Source organism: Cyprinus carpio, chromosome B4, assembly GCF_018340385.1.
Source record: "Cyprinus carpio isolate SPL01 chromosome B4, ASM1834038v1, whole genome shotgun sequence".
NCBI classification, from domain to species: domain Eukaryota; kingdom Metazoa; phylum Chordata; class Actinopteri; order Cypriniformes; family Cyprinidae; genus Cyprinus; species Cyprinus carpio.
In genome coordinates, this window is record NC_056600.1 from 15,489,618 (window position 1) to 15,511,436 (window position 21,819).

The following is a 21,819-nucleotide window of genomic DNA, read 5'->3' on the forward strand; positions in this document are numbered from 1 at the left end:
TTAAGTGCTGTGTAAGAGGTGTCTAAAGCTGCTTCATGGAAGATGTGATGGTCTCAGCAGTTTGGGAGGGTGGGGTGTGATGTGGTTTCTCTTCAGCTGATTGAAGACTAGATGTGACAAACAGTTAGCTCAGCAGATAAAATCCAGTCATTTCAATAGAAGTCCACACAATCAAGGATTACATGTGGGGGCGAAAGTTTTTCCTTTGTAGATTTCACAATGACTTTAAGTTGGTCAGGCAGATTTGCCGCAGTAACCAACAGAAAGCTACTTGTTTTGAAAGTGACTTCTGGGTGTCTGAAGCATATATTGAAAAAACACCAACAACACGTTGGCCGGCGACAGCCCATGACGTCACTACTGGTGTGACTATACTATAAATAGGCGCCGGGAGAACATGTCATTCTCTTCTTCGTCTTCGCTGACTGTTTTGTTTAAAGCGTGCATTTTGAACGTAGTAAGAGTGATCTTTTTTCTATCATCTTGGCGAGCACTAGCAAAACATTTAGAGGATGTGTGCCACCGTGTCATTGTTATTTGACACCTGATGACACACACGATCTCTGCGTTTTTTGTTTGATGACTCAGCATGATGGTGTGGGTATACCGTTCCCCATAGCGACCCCTAGAGGATGCAGTTCGAAGGTCCCCTGAAAGGGAACGTCTCAGGTTACTTATGTAAGTTGCACCGAGCAGGTTCCATTGTTAATGCAGGAGCTGCTGTCTTTCTAGGTAAAGGCGCCATATCCTTAAGAGAGTCTGGCTTCTACAGGGTTTTTTTTTTTTTTTTTTTTTTTGGTCCCCAAACAGGAGGGAAGGTTATGTCCAATCCTGCATTGTCTGTGATTGAGCTTATTGCATTGGATCACAGATGCGATTTCTCTGGCCTTCTCTGGATTTCTCAGGCACACAGTTTGCCTTTGCCTCTAGGCATTAGATTTTTTAGTAGTGTAGTTAAAGTAGGTTGATATTTTAAACAGATCAAGCCAAAGCCAAAAAATAAAATAAAAAAATAAACCCCACTGTCAGTATTAGCTGAATTCATCCAACGTGAGCAAAACACCTGATACCATAAGACATCAAAATACCAAATAAAAACCTGTAATTCCTGTAAATGGCAGATGTTTCATTTGCCTATATAAATAATATATATGGCTATATATAAACTATTCTATTATAAAATATTTTTCCCCATAGCTTTGGATTGTGAAGTGAGACCTGGTACACTGAAGCAGATTGATGCTGGGTAAGGCTTTGTGGGTGGGGTGAACATTGAGAATGAAGTCTTCCTTTTCTTGGGGACCAGTTTTGAAAGGATTAAATTATCCATTAAGCACTTTTCAAACAATGTCTTCCAGTTTAAAGATGGAAGCTTCAAGCTAATTCTAGGTAAGAAGAGCTGCAAACGAATTGCAAATTGTGCAAAGTAGCCAGTATATCACTTTACATTTGCGTTTCACTGATGCCTTTGCCTTCAGTGCTTATTTTGCAGTTTTTCTCCCCTGGGAAATTACATAGCTGGTCATACTGTCTGTGGCAAAATGTAAATGAGACATGCAAACTGCATCACATAGCAGTCTAATTGTTTGTGACACATGAAGTGACTAGGCGTAACTCTTTACATATACAGTATCTTTTGTGTTGTTAATAAATGAAATCACTTTAGCCTCAAAGCCTACTTAATATCAAGCAAAGCCTATTGACTTGCTGTAGGCTTTACTGAGTTGCTCAAGTTAATCTACACAGAAACTTCTAAAAACACACTAACAATGTTTCTTCTTCCAGCTCCTGACCCCTGACTCCTGATCCATACACCAGACCATGAGAGCGATACCATGCAACACAAAAATAATTCAACAGGAGAACAGCACAGCCTTGTGGTGGCACACAATTTAACACATTCTTACTTGTCTATCCACTCACAGACACAATTCAAATTCTATCAAATTTGTATAAAATAAATATATTATATTTATAATTTAAATTAATATGCATAGTTTCTCTTTTTACTTCATTTTTAGTCGATTTTTGTTTAATTAAATTATATTTTCTAGCAAGATTTAAGATTTTAAGATCAAGATTTAACTTTATGAACTCAAAATATATTTATGCAAGAAAAGGCCATTATTGTTTGCACATTATACAGAATTGTATATGTATATATACAAGATATATATATAAATTTCTCATACATCTGTGCTACTGTTAGAAAGTTTAGGGTTGGGAAGTTGTTTTAATGCATTCTTACCAAGTAAAATTAATTTAGTTCATTTCACTAGAAATTAATACCCCAAACTTTTGAACTGTATATATGAATTTAACATTTGCCAGAGTAATTGGTGAGAAGTTTCGGTTTTTCATAGTTTTCACTGTTTTTATTTAGTTACATATGGTCCATAAATGAACAGATTTGTGATCTGCCTCTTGGTGTCAGTGTTAATATCCTTGTATTCTAATTAAGACTCAAATTTGTTCTTACTCCTTGATGTTATTGAGGGGAATAAGCACATTTGTAGGACCTGGTTTAAATCAAACTGCAGTATTTAGAGGATCTTTTAAAAAAAACTTTTTTCAGTTAATGGAAACTTTTGTCTGTTTTAGGGTAGGAGTCTCAAATCCTGCTGGCAGGTTGTGACCTTTGATCTGAGAAGGCTGTGGGTTGTTTGTAGTGATGGATCCATCAGAAGATATATTTGAATGTCCATCAAGAGTTCCAGAGGACTCGACTCATTAAAAGTCCATTTTAAATTTGATTAAAAAAAAAAAAAAAGATTGGTTTATGTATATAGTTTTGTTCACTTCTTTAAATATTAAATGAACTTGTGCAATGACTGACTGCTTAATAGTCCATTTTCTTAATAAACTAATCTCTGTTATGATTCTGCATAACATCTTGCCAATAAAAATGTTAGATTGAATCTCCATGCTAGAAACTTTGGATCCAGTTTGCCAGATCCCATCAGATGTCATCAGATGCCAGATCCAATCAGATGCCATCAGATGATTTAATGTAGGTTTTTTTTAACTAAAAGATTTCGGTCAGCCTGAAGTTAACTGGTATATTTTAAATCTGGTGATGTTTTAATTTGTAAAAAGTTCTTATGTATTCAAATTATTGAATGTGCTTGTGATAAATTTATCAGATTAAAACTTCAATTTAATTTAACATTAAGCAACATTTAAACTTTATATATTATAATTGTTTCATTAAATGATAAAATATCAAAGTGGAAATTAGACAAGCTCATTTCACAAAATAGAGTTTGCTAGGTTTAAACTATAAATAGTGTACTAAACACACAAAAAACATTTGTGTGTGAATCAACACCGGTAAATTCTGTGACATCATTAAACTCTAAGCAGCTACGCTTTGGATAAAAGCATCTGCTAAATGCATAAATGTAAATTTGGCTGTAGTTGTCAGGTGTGAATGTTGACTCTGATGTTTGTGTGAACTCGAATGGAACTGACTGAATAGTTGTTTTTCAAAATTAAACTAATCAAAATTGTGTTCAATCATATATGAAAAACAAACTAAGATTATCACATTATTTGTGTGGTTTTGGATTAGTTTCTTTTTTCTGTGTTTAGCCCCGTGTCCTTGATTGCTATAGTTACTCATTTGTTGATTGATTAGTTCCACCTGTTCCTTATTTTAGCCCTCATTTATCCTGTGTATTTATACCCGATGTTGGACAGTTTTCATTCATTATCTGTTTTGGTCTGTGTATGGTTTGGTTTGTGGTTTTTGTCATACTTCATTGTCTTTTGTTTTGTTGAATATAGGCTACTTCTAATTAGTTCTTGCCTCCATTCTTCTTACCTGCACATGTGATAAAGATGAGAGAAATGGATAAAATCTACACGTCTCTTCAAAAGTTTTGGGGTCTGTAAGGTTTTAAAAAGGTTTTGAAAGACACTAAATCCCCATTCACACCAAGAATGAGAACTATAAATATAACATTATTAGCGTCCACACCAGTGGACAATACCATCTGTTTATTCTTAGCACATGCATGCCTGCCGCTTTAAATTGATTGATTCTGATTGGGTATCATTGTTTTTATTGTTAATCAGCTGGGGAAAATCGGTCTGAAAGTGATTTCAACGATATTGTTTCTCTGTGTCATTATCGTAGCTGTGGTGTGGACTCTGTTATTCTGTAATACTGAGAACAATTTTTAGAACTGTATCTTTATCGTTATCTTTATAGTTATTGTCCTTGTGGTAAACAGGCCTTAATGCTTCCTAAAGCTGCATTTATCTGTTAATTTATATTTTTTATATTTGTTAAAAATAAATATTTAAACTTCTAAATGAGAACTATTATAGCTAGAATTCTTGTTGTTATTCTTGTCCTTTTTTTAGAGTCTCTCCATCATATCCCGCTGACACATGTTGGCAAGGGCTTATTGCCTGTCCTAAAAGCATCAAACATGTGACCTTTGATCTGGCAAGGCTTTGTGTCATCTGTTGTGATTGATCCATCTGTAGACGTATTCCAGAGAAACTCCATTCCACTGAAAAAAGTTAAATTATTTTCACTCAGAAATCACTAGAAGTTTCCCAAACCAAGTGAATCTTTGAGAAATTTTGTATCTTTGCTTTTTATTCACTATAAACCTGATTTTTGCTTGTCAAGTTTGACGGTTTAATCTAATGTTTAATAGTATAAAGTTGTTTTGAATTTTGTTGATAAAGGTTAAATGAAATCATAACAGATGAGCTGGACTTAATCCATTAGTTCTTTCCTGGCGTTCTCCCGTGTTCTCACAGGGTCTGCAGCTTGGCTCTGTCTCCTCCATTTGGCTCAGTTTGTGACGTCCTCTGGGGACAGGCCCACCGCTCTCATATCCTCTGTGACGGAGTCCATCCGCTGCTTCTTGGGTCTTCCTCGTAGCTGGCGGACTCCAGGATCGAAACAGAGCACTGTTTTTGCCACTGAGTCCTCATCACTGCACATGTTGTGGCTGTACCACCTCAGGCGGGCTTCCCTCATCTTCTCCGTTATTGCGGCTACTCTGAGTCATCGCCTGATGGCCTCATTCATTATGTGGTCATGGAGGGTCAGCCCAAGCATCCACCAGAGCATCTTAATTTCCATCGTGTGGAGGGCCGACTCATGTTTTCTTGAAAATTCTGTGATTTTCGTATCACACAAGACTCCGGTGACCTGTCTCCACTTGAGCCATGCTGCAATGGTTCTTGCCCACATGTCAAGGATGGTGTTGCCATCTGTCATAAACCAGGGTCCCGAGATATTTGAATTGGGCTGTCTTCAACTTCTGGCCATCATTGCGATGGTGACATTGGTTTGGGGGCCACATTCAAGGTACTCCGTTTTGGCAATGTTGATTTTGAGCCCATTGGTGGACACCAACAGTGATATTGAAGTGTGGCCACATCCCGACTGGGCATCTGACCAAGCTTGAGGTGTTCTGATACAGTAGTTTTACCCACTTTACATGCTCTTCTTTGATGCTATGGAACCTCAGTGCTCGCCAGATGAGATTGTGGGGGACCCGGTCAAATGCTTTCTCCAGGTCCACAAAGGCCATGTGCACTGTCTTGTACTTCTCTCGATGCTTCTCCATGGCGTCAGTGATGCCACATCCCTTCACAATACCACACTGGTTTGGCGTGATGTCGACAAGGCTTTGGAGGCGACGGTCCAGCACTCGCTTGAAGATCTTCATTGCATGAACATTATATTGGCCGGTAGTTTGCACACTCACTGACATCCCCCTTGGCCTTCCAAATGGGCACTGTTGTGCTTGTTGTCCAAGCGTGGGGAGGCTTGTTCTCGGCCACAATTCGGTTGAACAGGTCAGCGAGGAAGGTTGCTCTGTGGTCCCCGAGGATCTTCCAGGCCTCGATCGGTATATCATCGGCACCGGTTGCTTTGGTTCTTTCAATCTTCTCAATGGCCAGCTTCACCTCTGCAATCTTGATCTGGGGGACTGGGCCAAGGGCAGTTGGAGGGCTTGGAATTTGCGGGTGTGGGAACTCTTCATTTCAGATGCTGGAGAAATACTCTGACCATCGATGAAGGACGGATGGCGGGTCTCAAAGGACTTGGTTGTCAGCTCCCTTGACTTGCATGACATTACAGCTGGACTTAATCACTGGAATAAATTATTTTTCCATAAAGTAATGGATGTGTAATGCATGAAGTGTTCATTTCAATTTGTCAATATAACTGTTTGCAGTACACTTACTATGGTAACCTAGACAAAGTGAGTTGACCATTTGAGCAGGTTCTATGTGAATTAAACTCTTTGTGTTGCAGCCAAGCTATCTTAAACATTTTGTGCCATTGGGTATTGAGATATTGTGCTTCGTGATTCGATGAGTGATGCCGCTGGAAATGACAGAGATGGTTGCCAGGCAATCAATCACATTTCCATGTTAGAGATGCGCTGCAGTCACACACAAGCTGAAGGTGGAAAGGTGCTAATTACTTCAAACTCTGTGTGCAAAGGCTGTAATCAGAGCTTAGAATGAGGCAGAGATTACACAAGGCACGTGTACGAAGAAATGGCATCAATCAATCATTCTCAGACTGTTAGTACACAGCAACTTATGGTAAAAAATCACCTTGGGAATGCAGCAAAGCTAGCGGGATGATTTTAAGAGAAGAACAGCGCTGCCTTGTGGTGATGCATAATTTAACACCCTCTCGATTCATTTCAGGCTCTACGTATGTGGCCACTCACAGAAACAGATTAAACTTGGGTAAAATATAATTTCTAGCTAGGTAGAACAATTATTTATTTAAAACATTTATGTTTTGAGCTTATGCATATGCATTTGTTAAATAATTTGAATAAAGACAACAGTGATAGAACACTGTTACTCATTTGTGATGCTGGACTACAAAACCAGTCATAAGTAGCACAGGTATATTTGTAGCAATAACCAACAATACATTGTATGGGTAGAATTAATGATATTTCTTTTATGCCAAAAATCATTAGTAAATTAAGTAGAGATCATGTTCCAAGAAGATATTTTGTTAATTTCCTACCATAAATATATAAAAATGTAATTGTTGATTAGAAATATGCATTACTAAGAGCCTCATTTGGACAACTTTATTGGCAGGTGTTTTTTTCTTTTTTTTGTTTGTTTTTTTTGGAGCCTCAGATTCCATCTTTTCAAGTAGTTGTATCTCAGCTCATTTATTCCGCTTTCATGTATAAATCTCAATTTCAAGAAGTTGCCCCTTATGACTGGTTTTGTGTTCCATCCAGCGTCACAGTGCTCTCCTCAAAAATCCAATTGACCCCTTATGTAATTAATCCTGGTGTTTTCAAATTTGTAGATTTTGGTCAAGATGAACTGCGGTCAGTGTGAATTTAGAATAATTTAATAAACTCAAATTACATGTAAACACAAGAAAAAAAACAGATAAAATGCAAGAATATTCTACATTAAGGGTTGATAAAGCAATAATCAAACTTCATTGTTTAGAAATTTAAATTCAAAAGGGTGGAGGACAAATATTTATACTCAAACTGTAAACAAAATCAACTGAGGGGCAACAGCAGGAGGTATTTTCAGTTAGGTGATGATGACATGGTGCTTCTTTGTGCTTTTGATTTTAATGTAAACAAATAACAAAGCACGAAATAATAAATAATGCATGTAAGTAAATAAATCGCAGAATTGGCGGAAGAGCTGCAATGACGTCAGTTTTTGCGCGGCGTCACGTGAGCCACCTAAATGATTGGTAGAGTCACCTGGAGATTCAGTGTCCCAAAAACACCCCCCCCCCAGCACTCAAGTATATTATTCAGAATTTTTAGTAAACAATGAATAAATATTATATGACGCGACGTCCTTTTCTTAAATAACAGATAAAGTAAAAGCTGTCTCGAGATGTGACAACTCTGAAAGAGTTCACCTCAGTCAAACCTCTCCTCAGTTGTTATGGAGACAGCAGCGCCGCGCGGTGGTTACGGGAGCCGTTACAGCAGCGAGGCGCGTTTGTTTGTCCGGGGTTTGGCTCGTGAGAGCGGGTGGCTGGCGCTGACAGGTCCGCGAGAGGGACAGGCAGGAGTGACAGCCGCTCCCGGATCTCTGGGCGGACTAATACCTCCGGAGCGAGTTACTGGTGATTCGCAGCTCGACTCTCTTCACAGCATCTCCGCTTTAATCCATCCTCCGTTGCCTAGAGCTGCCGCCGGAGCAGGTGAGGCGGCTTTTGTGGAATTCGCTGCCTTTCTGAAAGGTGACGATGCCAAATAACGGGACTCGCAGACTTGAGGACAGATTGTGAATCCCTGGAAAGGTACGTACTGCTACTCCCCTTATCTTATAAAGTCTTACCTTTGAAATGAAGTGCACCGAAGTGAATAGATACTTTAACGTTATAATGTCGTATTTCAACTGTTGCCAGGGATGCTCGAGCCTCACCGGGCATTGAAATAGAATAAAAGGTGGATAGACTTGGTTTTAAAAGTGTTAAACAGGCCTGTTTAGTGAACTCGCAGTGGTCTTTTCGGTTAAATTGTTAAACTGCTCACTGCTGATAAAGTATTGCTCATTGTTACCCGCGCGCATGAAGGATGCTGAGGGATGCAACAAAACATCATCTGATGCCTCGTGCAGAAAGCATTTAGTCTCATCAGTCAGATCTGATCTAATGTGCTGCATATTTAATATTAGATGCAAGCAGAAACATTAATGTAGGACTTAACACATGCTTTTCTCTTGCCATGCAGAGCAATAGTAATTCCTTATGTGCGCTACAGAACCCCTGGGCAACACTTTATATTACATGTTATAATGCATTATGTGTTGAAGTAGTATTTTTCAACGCCAAGCATTCACCGCATGTAAGATTTAATGTTAAAGTGTATGTAAATGCATAATTGAATGATTCCAGTTCTCTGAAGTACTTTGACAGTCATAATATTGGATCCTCAGTTGATACAGCATCACAAAAGCCTCCATGTAATTGTCACATGTATGAATATAATGAATTATGTAGAGAGGCAGTATTTTTTTTTGTAGAGTGGTAAACATTTTTTTGTAGAGTACCCCCCCCCAAAAGAATTAGTCCTGTATTATAATAAATTCATGTTTTTTTTTCAGTATAATATATTTAATTTAGTCTCTCAATTAATATAACATCACAAAAATCTTCATGCAGAAATTACTGAAATTTTACTGAAATAGCTGTGGATGGAGTATATCATATCAGAACTCATTGCTTGACATGTCATGCCAACTACCCAATTACAAATGAACACAAATGAACACATGTCTGCGACAGGATTGATATTTTTGGCTGCTAAAAAAAGCCCTGGGCCTTATTATGAATGATCCGTGTCATCCTATCTGTAGTTTACGAATGGATTACAATTAAGGGGCTTATTTTTTACAGATATCATCCATGCAGTGAATGCTAGCGAATTACACACATTTCTACTAATTGCCTTTTGTCTCCTGATTTCACGGTCATGAAAGACAAGACACTTGATGTTTCTTTACATGATTGTGTTGTTCACACGCGTGTTTGGTCCCAATCCAGTTTCTCTGCCCAAAGCGTGCTGTATCCCGCACTACAGTAAATGAACTCGAGTGCTGAATGGCACACGGGAGAATTGCTGTAATCCAGGCTTGCTGAAAGGAACCATGTAAAGACAGATGAATCAGTTCTCTGGGCGGATGGAGAGTTAATGAGATTTTCTCACACTTGTCACCACATGGTTTCTAATTTGAACCGGTGGCCACTTTCACTAGCGGTGCAGTGGACCCTGAAGGACTCCTCTCTTCTCCTCTTCTACATTCACAGATCATCCCTCAATCTCCTCCAGCCTTTCTCCTCCCATCTCCATCTGCAGTTCTTTTTCACATTCAGCATTTCTTCCGGCCATTGTTTATGCTTAATTTGACATGATTCACCTCATCATATAGCTGTTATCTTAAAGGAACTGTTCACCCAGAAATGAAAATTTGCTGAAAATGTACTCACCCTCAGGCCATCCAAGATGTAAAAGAGTTTGTTACTTCATCTGAATGAATTAGGAGAAATTTAGCATTTATGTCACTTGCTCATCAGTGGATTCTTTGCAGTGAATGGGTGTCTTCAGAATGAGAGTCCAAACAGAACACAACAATCCACATGACTCCATTCTATCAGCTAAAGTCTTCTGAAGTGAAAGCTGCATAATTGTTCAAAACAAATGGATCCATCATTATGGCATTTAAACCGTAAACTGTCTTTAAACTGTCTCTTCTGCCCAAACATAATAATAATAATATTCCTCCATTGAAAAAAATCCATCCCCTAATTGTCCTTTCGTATCAAAATCCACCAACATGTTTGTTTAGAACGGTTTTGGAACTGTTTTATGTGCTTATCAGCTGTTCAAACACTCATTCTGATGGCACCCATTCACTGCAGAAGATCCGTTGGTGAGCAAGTGATGCAAAATTTTTCCTTTTTTTGCTCCCCCCTCCCATTTTTTCCTTTTCTTATCGGTCTTTTATCTTGTTTTGTTCTGTTTTTTTTTTTTTTTAAGAGAAAACTGGCTTTAGTTCTGTCATGGAGATGTGTTCAAGTTTCAAGGAGAGATGAAGAGATCTGATTCATCTTGATATGGTTCCTTATGGCATTTGATGAAGAACTTGCTTTTTCGACCAAAGTATTTTCTACAATATATTTATGCATGCCGGTTGGAGTTGTCATGTGACTTATGACGGCAGCTGAATTGCTGTTTGCAGCCAATAAAGAAAGAACACTTTAATGAAGTTAGTTTATTCGAACATGGGCCATGATTTTTTATTTCCTATTCCTATTCACAAAAATATATGTACTGCATCATAAATACTTTTGGTCTATTTTTGTAGAAGATAGAGAATGTATTTGTATTGTATATGTGTATCAGCTTTCACGTTCTATTTCGTTATTCATTATTTAGAAACCGATTTGCCAGGGCAATTTAGGAAAACATCAGGAGAGAAACAATGGCATAGAGGTGCTTGAGAAATGCTTTTCTGGGCATAGTGTCAGAAGTTGAGGAGGGAGATACAGAAGAGATTGTGAGGTGGAGAGAATGAGAAAGGGATGAGGAGAGAGAACAAGAAAGGCCAAGTTGATTTGTCACTTGGATCCGTTAAAGGCAGAGCACATTCTGACACTGATGGCTTGTGAAGCGACTCTCAAATGCCTGTGAATTAGGTTGTCATGACAAATAGGCATTCTTTCCTGCACTTGTCTGTGACTGCGGCCAACACTGCCTTTGAGTGGGAGAAATAGATGAAATAATGAAAAAAAGAGGTGTCGGTAACTACTTCCTTTCTTTTTATCTCTGCTCTGCAGCCTCAATCCATCTCTGCAACTGCGGTATTTTGGGTTGTAAGTGTGGTTTTAGACTTTCTGGAGACTCGTCAATAGTGTATTATCATGCTTTTATGTTATTGTATGCATTATAAACTGAGAATATTATTATTATACTAATTATTGAAGTTCAAATTCCTTAAATAATCATGAGAATAATGTATCACATGCAGTTTCCACAACAACCTTAAACAGAACAACAATTTCCAATGATAATTATTAATAAGAAATATTTCTTGAGCAGCAAATCAGCATATTACAATGAGTTCTGAAGGATCACTGTAGACTGGAGTAATGGCTCCTAAATGTAATAAATTACATTTTAAAATATATAATAGTAAAAAACAAAAATGTAAAAGTTATTATTATTATTATTATTTATTTATTTTTTTTGCAATGGATAATCGACATCACCATTTTTATTTATATATTTTTATGTTTATTTTTTCTTTTTTTAATACATTTATTGATTCTGATTTTGGGATATAATGGGAATATAAAGTGATCCACTGGAACTCGCATTTCCCACATGACCACAATAGCTCTATATGAAATCTTTAAAGTGTTTTATAGATTTGCCTATTATAATAAGACATTCACATTCTGCTCAACGTATCTTAGCTGTTTAAGTTAACCTGCCAGCTGTGAATAACCCCAATAGTCCATATTTGCCCTTCTTTCTGTAGGTGTAGCACTCATAAATTCAAGCAGGTCATGAGTGTGGAAGGCAAGGGACACCACAGAGCTTCATACTAATAACAATCCACCACCGTTCTGACAGCACACATAGCAGAATGTTACTGTATACAGGGCTAAAATATGGTTTACTCTGATTCTCTACTCCCTTCCGAATGTAAAGTTGCAGTGAATAAATTGAGAAGCAGATTAGGAAGATGCTTCAGTCTGATTAGATACCACTCCCTCATTTCTCTCAGCAAGTAAAAGGAGGCTCAACATGGTTTGATGTCGTAAGATTTAGGCTATCTGTTTTAATGAACCTATCAGGCCACACTGGAACTGGAAAGACATGAAATGATTTTCAGATCTGATTAATCAAATCTGAAGTTATTTTTTTTAAATTTCATTTTAACAGCTTCACCACAGATGTTGTCTTCAAAATGCCTGTAAAAGATCTTGCCTGTGAACCTTGAGCGTTTGTTACTCGAAACTCTGTTCATTGCCTACAGACTCCCAGTGGTCCCTCATACATTTGCCTTCTCATTAAATATGTCAGTCAGAAGTTGCTGAGGTTTTTATTAACAAAGATCTTTAACACCCTGTTTCATTTCAATTAGGCTAGAGCTTGGTGTCCTGTTAGCTTTGATGCTGAAAGGGTTTAATTAACCAATGCCAAATAACCTAGACAGTCAGCCTGTCTTTCTTTATCGTAGAGGTGCAGCCAGAGTCCAATCTACTCAGTTTATAGGCGTCAGTTTTAGGGTGTGTGTGTTTCTTTGTGGTATGAAGATTGTTCCTCATATGTGTGTTTTTCTTCTTGTGCTATTAGGAGAGAATAAGACTTGGGCTTTTTCTACCTCACAGTGCTGAGTCTAGGGACCCACACTGATTGTTATTTCTGCTTGTGTGTGTGTTTGTGTGTGAATGGGAATTGGTGTGGACAGAGTCCAAGAAATGCTGAAGAAGAAGAATTTCTTTCCTTCCCTACAACAATCATTGTGGCATTCATTGTATCATAAAATTCTGCGTGCAAAAGAGGAATATTGTGTGTAACGGCTGTTTTGTGGGTTTCTCTGTCACTGGGTTCATTTACTCAGTGGGTTGAATACTCTATTTACAATGAGACTCATACTTTCTGCTTTAAAATCATGATAGCAATGATTTTTTAACTAGCTTTTGTGTTGTTGTCATAGCAGCAGAGAAGTTAAACTCCTCAAAGAGGGTTTTGGATCATTTGTTTCAAAGGGATAAACTTAATTCATTTCAAATTATCCTGCATTCAGTGGCGATGGCAGTTGAAGCCATGGGTTTTTATCAAGCATAAATCAGTGAATGGATTTTAGCATCGAGGATTATCTCAGCAGGCCAAAAAGAGCATCTGCTCCCCTCTGACTCCCTCCTGATCTCTCTGTCTACATTTGCTCTTTTGATTTGTTTCTGTCTACCATCCTAATGTCTTTAATATCACAACTATATTCTTTTCTGTTCATGTTGAACACAGGGTAACCCGCAGTTTATTGGTTTATTAAATAAGATAATTGAGAAAACAGGCCTATATTCAGAAAAGAGTTTGGAAAATGAGTCATTATCCGTCATATCCAGTAATGCTGCATCAATGGAGCGTAGTGTGAGGTTTTCATATTAAGTTAGAGCATCAGGAGCCAAGAGATACACCATGCCTTTGTGTGGTTGTGAATGGGCAAAATGATTTGAATCACAAAGTGCCCATTTGCTGATACCAGTAACACTGAGGCCTTTCTTAATCAAACTCACAAAAGAGCAAAGCATCTCTGCCAAGACAAATCTTGTGATAATTACCTTTAAAAACTCACCTTAATCAGTAAAGCTCAGAGGAGCAATTAGCAAGTCATTGCTTGAAGTAACTGCCAGACTTGGGGGTGAAAAGTAGCTTTTTCAGTTTCCTTCTCAGCTGTAAGGAAAATCGAAGATATCAAGTAGTTTGTGTCCCTACTATATCTTAACATATTATTACCATAGCAGCAAATACAAAATAACTACAAAGGCTGCATCTGGAATTGCATGCATTTCATGAGATGGTTTTGAACGGATTTCGTGACCATTAAATGTTGATGTTACTGTACATTGGTCATGTTGTCATTTCCTTGTGACTTAGAATGTCAGTTATGTTTTATGTATAATGTTTTTTGCCTTTATAATTGTGGTCAGTATGTCTGTATTTTTTAAATAAGAAATTAATAATTTTATTTAGCAAGGATGCATTAAATTGATTAAAAATGACAGTAAATACATTTGCATTGTTACAAAAATTCTGTTTCAAATCTTTTGTTTCATCACATAATCCTGAAAAAAGTATGACAGTTTGCACTAAAAATATTAAGAATCACAACAGTTTTCAACATTGATTATAGTACGAAATGTTACTTGAGCAGTAATTCAACATATTAGGTTTTATTTTAAATTGTAATATTATTTCACAAAAATATATTTTTTTTATTTAATTTCTGATAAAATAAATGCTTCCTTGGTGAACATAAGAAACTTATTACAAAAAAACATTTTAAAAAATCCCACCGACCTCAAACTTTAGAACAGTAGCCAATAGCCCCTTTCACACATACAGTCTTTACTGGTAAATTACCGGTAAGAGATCATGAGAGAACAGGACCATATCAAAAATACTGCTAAAATCAGTCAATTTAACGGGTATGAGAATTTGTAACATTACCAATAAATCACTGGTTATCTGCTCTGTTTAAATGCAAAACGAGATTACTGGTATGAGCACGTATTAGTTCAGAACGCACTAACATAAGACAGATAGACCCTTTTAGGGCCGACGTCACAATTACGTCACAGCGCTAGCTGGAGGCAAAAAAACGAAAACAAAAAAAAAAACCCAGCACAGATTCGCCTAAAATATCATCTTGTTGTATTGTTGGGTGCCAGAATCGACATAGTATAGGCTCCAATTAGAAATTTTAATGCATACCTGGTGCCACTGCCAGACAAAAAAATTATGACAGCTGTGGTTAAATGGCAGTCTATGGGACAGTCTCAAGCCTACCGGTTTTCATCCAAAATATCTTAAATTGTGTTCCGAAGACGAGCAATGCTTTTACGGGTTTGGAACGACATGGGGGTAAATGAATAATGACAAAATTTTCATTTTGCAATGGAGTATCACTTTAAACGTGATAAAATGATTGGACTGGACAGAAACGATCGCCAAAAATGCTCGCGTTTGCAGCGCACACTCTTTATCAGAAAAGGTTAAATAAAGTAGTCTTTTGTTGTTATGGATTATGGTTTGCATTACGCAAGTTTTTCTTATGCATTGCATGACTGCCATGAATGAAATAATGTCTGTGTGCATGTGTGCAAAACAACAAACTGATTTATATACTTAATCACCTGTAATTGTATATTTGTGTAATTTATTTCAGTAATGCAACTCAAATTGTGAAACTTATGTATTAAATAAATTCAGTGCACACAGACTGAAGTAGTTTAAGTCTTTGGTTCTTTTAATTGTGATGATTTTGGCTCAAATTTAACAAAAACCCACAAATTCACCTCAACAAATATGGGTACTTCATAACACCAATAAAAAAAAATAACATTTTTAGTGAATTGTTGGCCTTCTGGAAAGTATGTTAATTTACTGTACATGTACTCAATACTTGGTAGGGGCCCCTTTGGCTTTAATTACTGCCTCAATTTGGCGTGGCATGGAGGTGATCAGTTTGTGGCACTGCTGAGGTGGTATGGAAGCCTAGGTTTCTTTGACAGTGGCCTTCAGCTCATCTGCATTTTTTGGTCTCATTTCTCATTTTTCTCTTGACAATACCCCATAGATTCTCTAATGGGTTCAGGTCTGATGAGTTTGCTGGCCAGTCAAGCACACCAACACCATGGTCATTCAACCAACTTTTGGTGCTTTTTGGCAGTGTGGGCAGGTGCCAAATTCTGCTGGAAAATGAAATCAGCATCTTCAAAAAGCTGGTCAGCAGAAGGAAGCGTGAAGTGCTCCAAAATTTCTTGGTAAACGGGTGCAGTGATTTTGGTTTTCAAAAAACACAATGGACCAACACCAGCAGATGACTTTGCACCCCAAATCATCACAGACTGTGGAAACTCAACACCGGACTTCAAGCAACTTGGGCTATGAGCTTCTCCACCCTTCCTCCAGACTCTAGGACCTTGGTTTCCAAATGAAAAACAAAACTTGCTCTCATCTGAAAAGAGGACTTTGGACCACTGGGGAACAGTCCAGTTCTTCTTCTCCTTAGCCCAGGTAAGACGCCTCTGTTGTCTGTGGTTCAGGAGTGGCTTAACAAGAGGAATACGAGTACTGTAGCCAATTTCCTTGACACATCTGTGTCTGGTGGCTCTTGATGCCTTGATCCCAGCCTCAGTCAATTCCTTGTGAAATTCTTGAATCTTTTTTGCTTGACAATCCTCATAAGGCTGCGGTTCTCTTGGTTGGTTGTACATCTTTTTCTTCCACACTTTTTCCTTCCACTCTTTCTGTTAACATGCTTGGATACAGCACTCTGTGAACAGCCAGCTTCTTTGGCAATGAATGTTTGTGGCTTACCCTCCTTGTGAAGGGTGTCAATGATTGTCTTCTGGACAACTGTCAGATCAGCAGTCTTCCCCATGATTGTGTAGCTTAGTGAACCAAACTGAGAGACCATTTTGAAGGCTCAGGAAACCTTTGCAGGTGTTTTGAGTTGATTAGCTGACTGGCATGTCACCATATTCTGATTTGTTCAAAATTAGCAGTTTCTGGAATTTTATTTCTACAAAATATTCACATCTTAATTTAAATGTATTTTGGCCCTGTTCACTCTCATGTAGCTGTAAAAATAGTTGCCTGCTGAGGATATACATCTTCATGACTAGATAGACACAGGTGAGTTTCTCTTTGCTATGCACGTTAAGGTTTCTCTAAAGATGTGAATCACTCAACCAGAGGTAAATTAATCCTGTCAGATCATCCATCCTTTGAGTGAGTGTTTAGTGACCCCAATCTGGTTCCGTCCATTAAACCTTTTCAAATAACAATCAATGTCCCGGACAGTGAGTGACCTTACTTATGCAGGTAAAATCAGATTTTCTCCAGTCATTGTTAAAAAAAAAACAAGCTAACAAACTTTATAGCTAGCGTTAGTGAAGTGGTCAGAGGAACCTTTTTTGCCTCCACCTAAGCTCCACCCACAGAAAAAAGCCACTAACAGAAAAAGGGTCTATACCCTGAGCCAATCCACAGTCATTGAAAATCAAAATTTAACAGCTCTGGGCCAATCATAACAATTCTGACACCGATGACGCATTTACTTACTGACTGCGTATACTGCACAGCCATTAAGAGGTCATTTCTGGTTAATGATGCCATAGAAATTACTGATAATTTGAAACCGATGTGTGAATGGTGCTTTACTGGTAAAAAGATGTAACATCATTGCCTGTGTGAACAGCACATTTTTGTATTTACCAGTAAAGTTGTTCCGGTAATTTTACGGCAATTTACTGGTATTACTGTAGGAAAGGGGCTAATGTAAGATACTTTGTGAGATGCAGTGTAATACTTCTTTTCACCTGCATAGGTTTCTTTCTGATTGTTGTCTAAACCTTATCTTAAAGCTTATTTAAAATGCTGTTCTCGGGTCTGTTTGTCCACCACAGTAGTTTGCACACTCTGGTGTCTCTGCTGTAAACACACGGTATGGATTTATCTGCCATAATTACGCTTAGCAGGACCTAATTAAGTTATGAACTGTTTGCTTTCAAAACACAAGGGAAACTTCACACAGACCACGGCAGGCGAAGACGCTGTGACCAAAGATGCCATGCACAGCAATCTCTCACTCCTTTTCCAGCTTGGTGGGTTTCTGCTGATATGGTTACATGCCAGCCTTTCAGAAGCCTCAAAGCTACTACTTACTGGAGCATTTATTAGCTAATTACACTAATAAACAATAATGGAGGACCTCCCCTGTTAACTGATGTTCCGCTCTCATCCTTTGCTTTTTTTCATGTCTCTTCATCTATCTCCTCCCGTTCTCTCAGGCCTCCTAGCTGACGCAATGCTTGTTCTCACAGTCAGTCTCATCTGTTGCCCCGTGGTTCCTCCTGCCATTGTTGAAGAGTGACATGCCTGCGTGTTTTTTACTTAAAGTGGGCGGTTAAAAGCAGTGCTTTCCATTTATAGTCTTCTCACCACAGTTTTGATGTTCTGCAGATTTTTTGTTCCCCTTTTTGTGTAAAACGCAAGAAATTCATCACTGGATGATGAGCACTCTGGAACATGCACGATTGGTCAGATCACTGACTTTATGGTTCACTTAGTGGTGCAAACATTGCCTGCCTGCTTTGTAGTATTTAACACTCAATTCGATGTGAATCCGAAAACATTTTACATCATCCTCCTACACACTTGCAAACACACAGCCTGTCAGACCAAGGTGGTGTAATGAATGTCATTAGCTTTCTGTGAGCTGCGGGCATGCAGAATTCATGAGAGGCCATTTATTTATGCCAGCACGGCAGGCGTGCAGATTATTGCAGGAGGTGGGGAAGAAAGGTGAGAGTGTGCATTTGCCAAAAGAAAGGAGGGAGGCAAACATCCTGTCACTGGACTAAAGCTCTTGGAACACATGACAGTTGGATAAAGTTCAATCTTTGAGTGAACCCAGGCTTTAACAGGGTTAATGCCTTCACTTTTATAGTGACCTCTGGGTTATTCCCTAATGGTACAATGAGTTTTGAGTATGTGTAGGGTGTTTGGCTCAATATCTGGACTTAAGGAAGTTGTTCCTGTTGTTACATATTTTTTATCATTCCTAGGTGTGCATGCATGTAGGTGCGGTCATGTTTGTGATTTTTCACCAAATTTTCATGTGCAAAATCCAGTAATTCAATAGGAATCAGCATGATCTTACATATCTTGAAGGGATAGTCGATTCACTTACAGAAGGCCTTTTATTAACTCCCCGAAGCCATGTGGAGCATCTTTTTCCTTTTTACTTTTTAATACTAAATTATAAAAAAACTTTAATGGACTTTTATTGGACTATTGAATATCAACACCCATTTACTGTCAGTATAAAGCTTGGAAGAGCCAGGACATTTCTTATAAATATTATCCCTTGTAAATGTTTATTACGCCTCCTAGATTTTAAATCCCAGCTTTTCGTGTGGAATCTGAAATTTGAGCCCCATTGTATGTGTTGCATGCCACAATGGGAATCATGTGGATCATGGTTTACAATTAGACTATTGGGGCCTATCAGCTTTTTAAAACTGGAAATGCTGCCAGAAACAAGACGCTTAAGTCATGTGTCTTCCAACACATGTCTAATTAGCTTGTTCCGGGAATGGTGGAGTTTTCCTCTGAGCCCAATTTGCCTACTGCAGGAAGGCAGCAATGATTAGGTTTGGGTACCTATGTAACCGGTATGTACTAGAACCCAATCAGAACGCAGATTTTGGTGCCACTTTAATGCCTGAGCGATCAATTTAAATATTTGCCCTGGTTCTCTGAAATGGACGTAAGAAGCATGGGCGTCGCTATGCCATTTTTAGCGGGGCTATAGCAATTAGCTCCATAGACTGTACACAAATTTGTGTTTGCCTCAGAGTCAGTCCCCTTAAAAATTCCATATGAAAACGGTGGCAGACTTCCTCTCCCCCCTGTCTTTCAGCGTGCTTTTCAATCCACAGACCGCGGCGGTGAAGCGTGAGTGGACTCAAACAGAAACAGAGGACACAAGTTGTGTGTTTATCGATACAATTATTTTTTTTTTGGGTGGGCTTTTTTTTAAGTATCGGTTCAGGGACAGTTTAGCCACCAGCATCGTTTTAAAAGTACAACCCTAATGATGACACGGAAAATTCTTTTCTGCTGCCTGTCACTCTTTCCCTCGCCCCTGTTTTCTCTCCCAGAGAGTGTGTGTCAGTGATCCATAGCCTTCATCTGGCAACGAAAAACAGCCAAGCAATTTGTCCCGACCTCTGTCATGTTTGCCCAGCCGCAGTTGCTGTTGGCGGAGTAGTGGCAGGCCCAATCTGGTATAGGATGAGTATAATGGTGGCTGCAAGGCGCCCGTTGTCATTTGGACATGTGTTTATGCATGGGTTTCAGGCCATTGTGGTACATTGATAGGGGACAATAGTAATTTGCCTCATTTCCATGGGCTCATCCCTATTGGAAAATGCGGCTGTACTTGTCCTGTGGTTTGAGAGCATTAAAGTAGCTTGTGCTTCTTTGAGTGTGTAAAATATTAGAGTAAATGTTCTATGTGTTCATTGAGCTTAATGGTAATGGCTGGTTATACACTACTGTAGGTCTGCAGGAGAAAATAAGAGGTGCTAAATCAAAGACTGAGATGAGCTGAGCTCTCTCAAGAAGACACCTGCTGCAATAAAGGTTACACAAATATGGATGATCAACAATGATGACACGAAGCTGCAACATGCAGCTATCAGATGTTTGAATGGTTTTGTAATGCATGGGCTTCATTATCATTTCAGCAACTTGTTCTAACTTGCACAGTGTTGTGTGAAAATGCCTCCTGCTGTCCAATTCATGAATTTGAATTGAGGCAGCAAAGAGAATGGATAATCACAATTTGGATTCAACTTTTCTACAATTTGGAAAGTAGAATTGTCATGTTTTTCTTTTACTCCAGATAGTTAAATAACACACAGGTGGCAGTTCTTGATGTTAATGTGTCAGCCCATATGGCAGGATACAATGGATTTGATGGCAAACCGTGTTATTGGGAGGAAATAATGTTATTAAAGTTAAAATATTAATAGCAGCTACAGTGGTGGTGTTATGAGGGATGGTTGTGCCCAAAGAGATTCATATATTGTTCAGTCAATAGAAATCATTAAAATCAGTGATGCTGTCTACACTGGATGTAGCGTGGCGCGGCGTGACACAACAAATTCCCCGAAAGAAACTGCTGCTGCATTCTGTTTATGATGTGCTGACACAAATTTAAAATTATTTTCAATGGTCGCTTTGTCACGTCCAGTGTAGACAGTCTTTAGCTGATGCGGTGCGGCATGGTGTGACATGACAACTGTCGCGTCCGGTGTTGGGATTTGCAGATCCTCAGTACCACTGACAAACATATAATCTTGTAAAATGTGTGGCAAGTAGTACTGCCACTCCATAGTATAAACAGAGTATGTGCAATTGTGAATCTTGAAAGGGAAAGTGAAACTAAAAAGCAATCGTCCATTAAAAAAAAAAGTAGGGGGGGTAATCACAATGCCAGCTCAACATCGTGATGTCTATTGGCCCAACCCTAATCTGAACATTTTCAGTATGTTGTGCATGATTTCATTAGATGTCTTTGACCTGAAATTTAATAATTTATTGCATGCTTATAATTTGTAGCCCTACAGACGTTGTCAAACATTTCTCAAATACTACATGATTATATTAAAGCTGAAGTCCGTTGGGGAAGTCATGGTCTAATGGTTAGAGAGTTTGACTCCTAACCCCAAGGTTGTGGGTTAGAGTCTCGGGCCGGCAATACCATGACTGAGGTGCCCTTGAGCAAGGCACCGAACCCCCAACTGCCCCCCCGGGCGCCGCAGCATAAATGGCTGCCCACTGCTCTGGGTGTGTGTTCACTGCTGTGTGTGTGCACTTTAGGTGGGTTAAATGCAGAGCACAAATTCTGAGTATGGGTCACCATACTTGGCTGTATGTCACGTGACGTAACTTTTTTGGTTAAAAATGATCAGAAATCAATATTTGAACAAGTACATAACCAGCCACTGTTCAAAAT

At 38.6% G+C, this 21,819-nt stretch overlaps 1 protein-coding gene and 1 long non-coding RNA gene across 2 annotated transcripts in view; both read left to right on the plus strand.

Moving 5' to 3' along the window:
* Positions 1 to 4,041: 4,041 nt before the first annotated feature.
* On the plus strand, positions 4,042 to 5,451 carry LOC122137266. The gene is made up of 2 exons (XR_006154723.1): positions 4,042 to 4,529; positions 4,777 to 5,451. It is a non-coding gene; the product is annotated as an uncharacterized LOC122137266 (long non-coding RNA).
* A 2,481-nt stretch (positions 5,452 to 7,932) lies between these two features.
* Positions 7,933 to 21,819, plus strand: part of LOC109072188 (neuron navigator 3) — a 326,013-nt gene continuing 312,126 nt past the window's right edge. The window contains exon 1 of the mRNA XM_042722202.1: positions 7,933 to 8,293. The gene's annotated coding sequence lies outside the window, so the exon portion shown is untranslated. The remainder of the gene's footprint in view (positions 8,294 to 21,819) is intronic.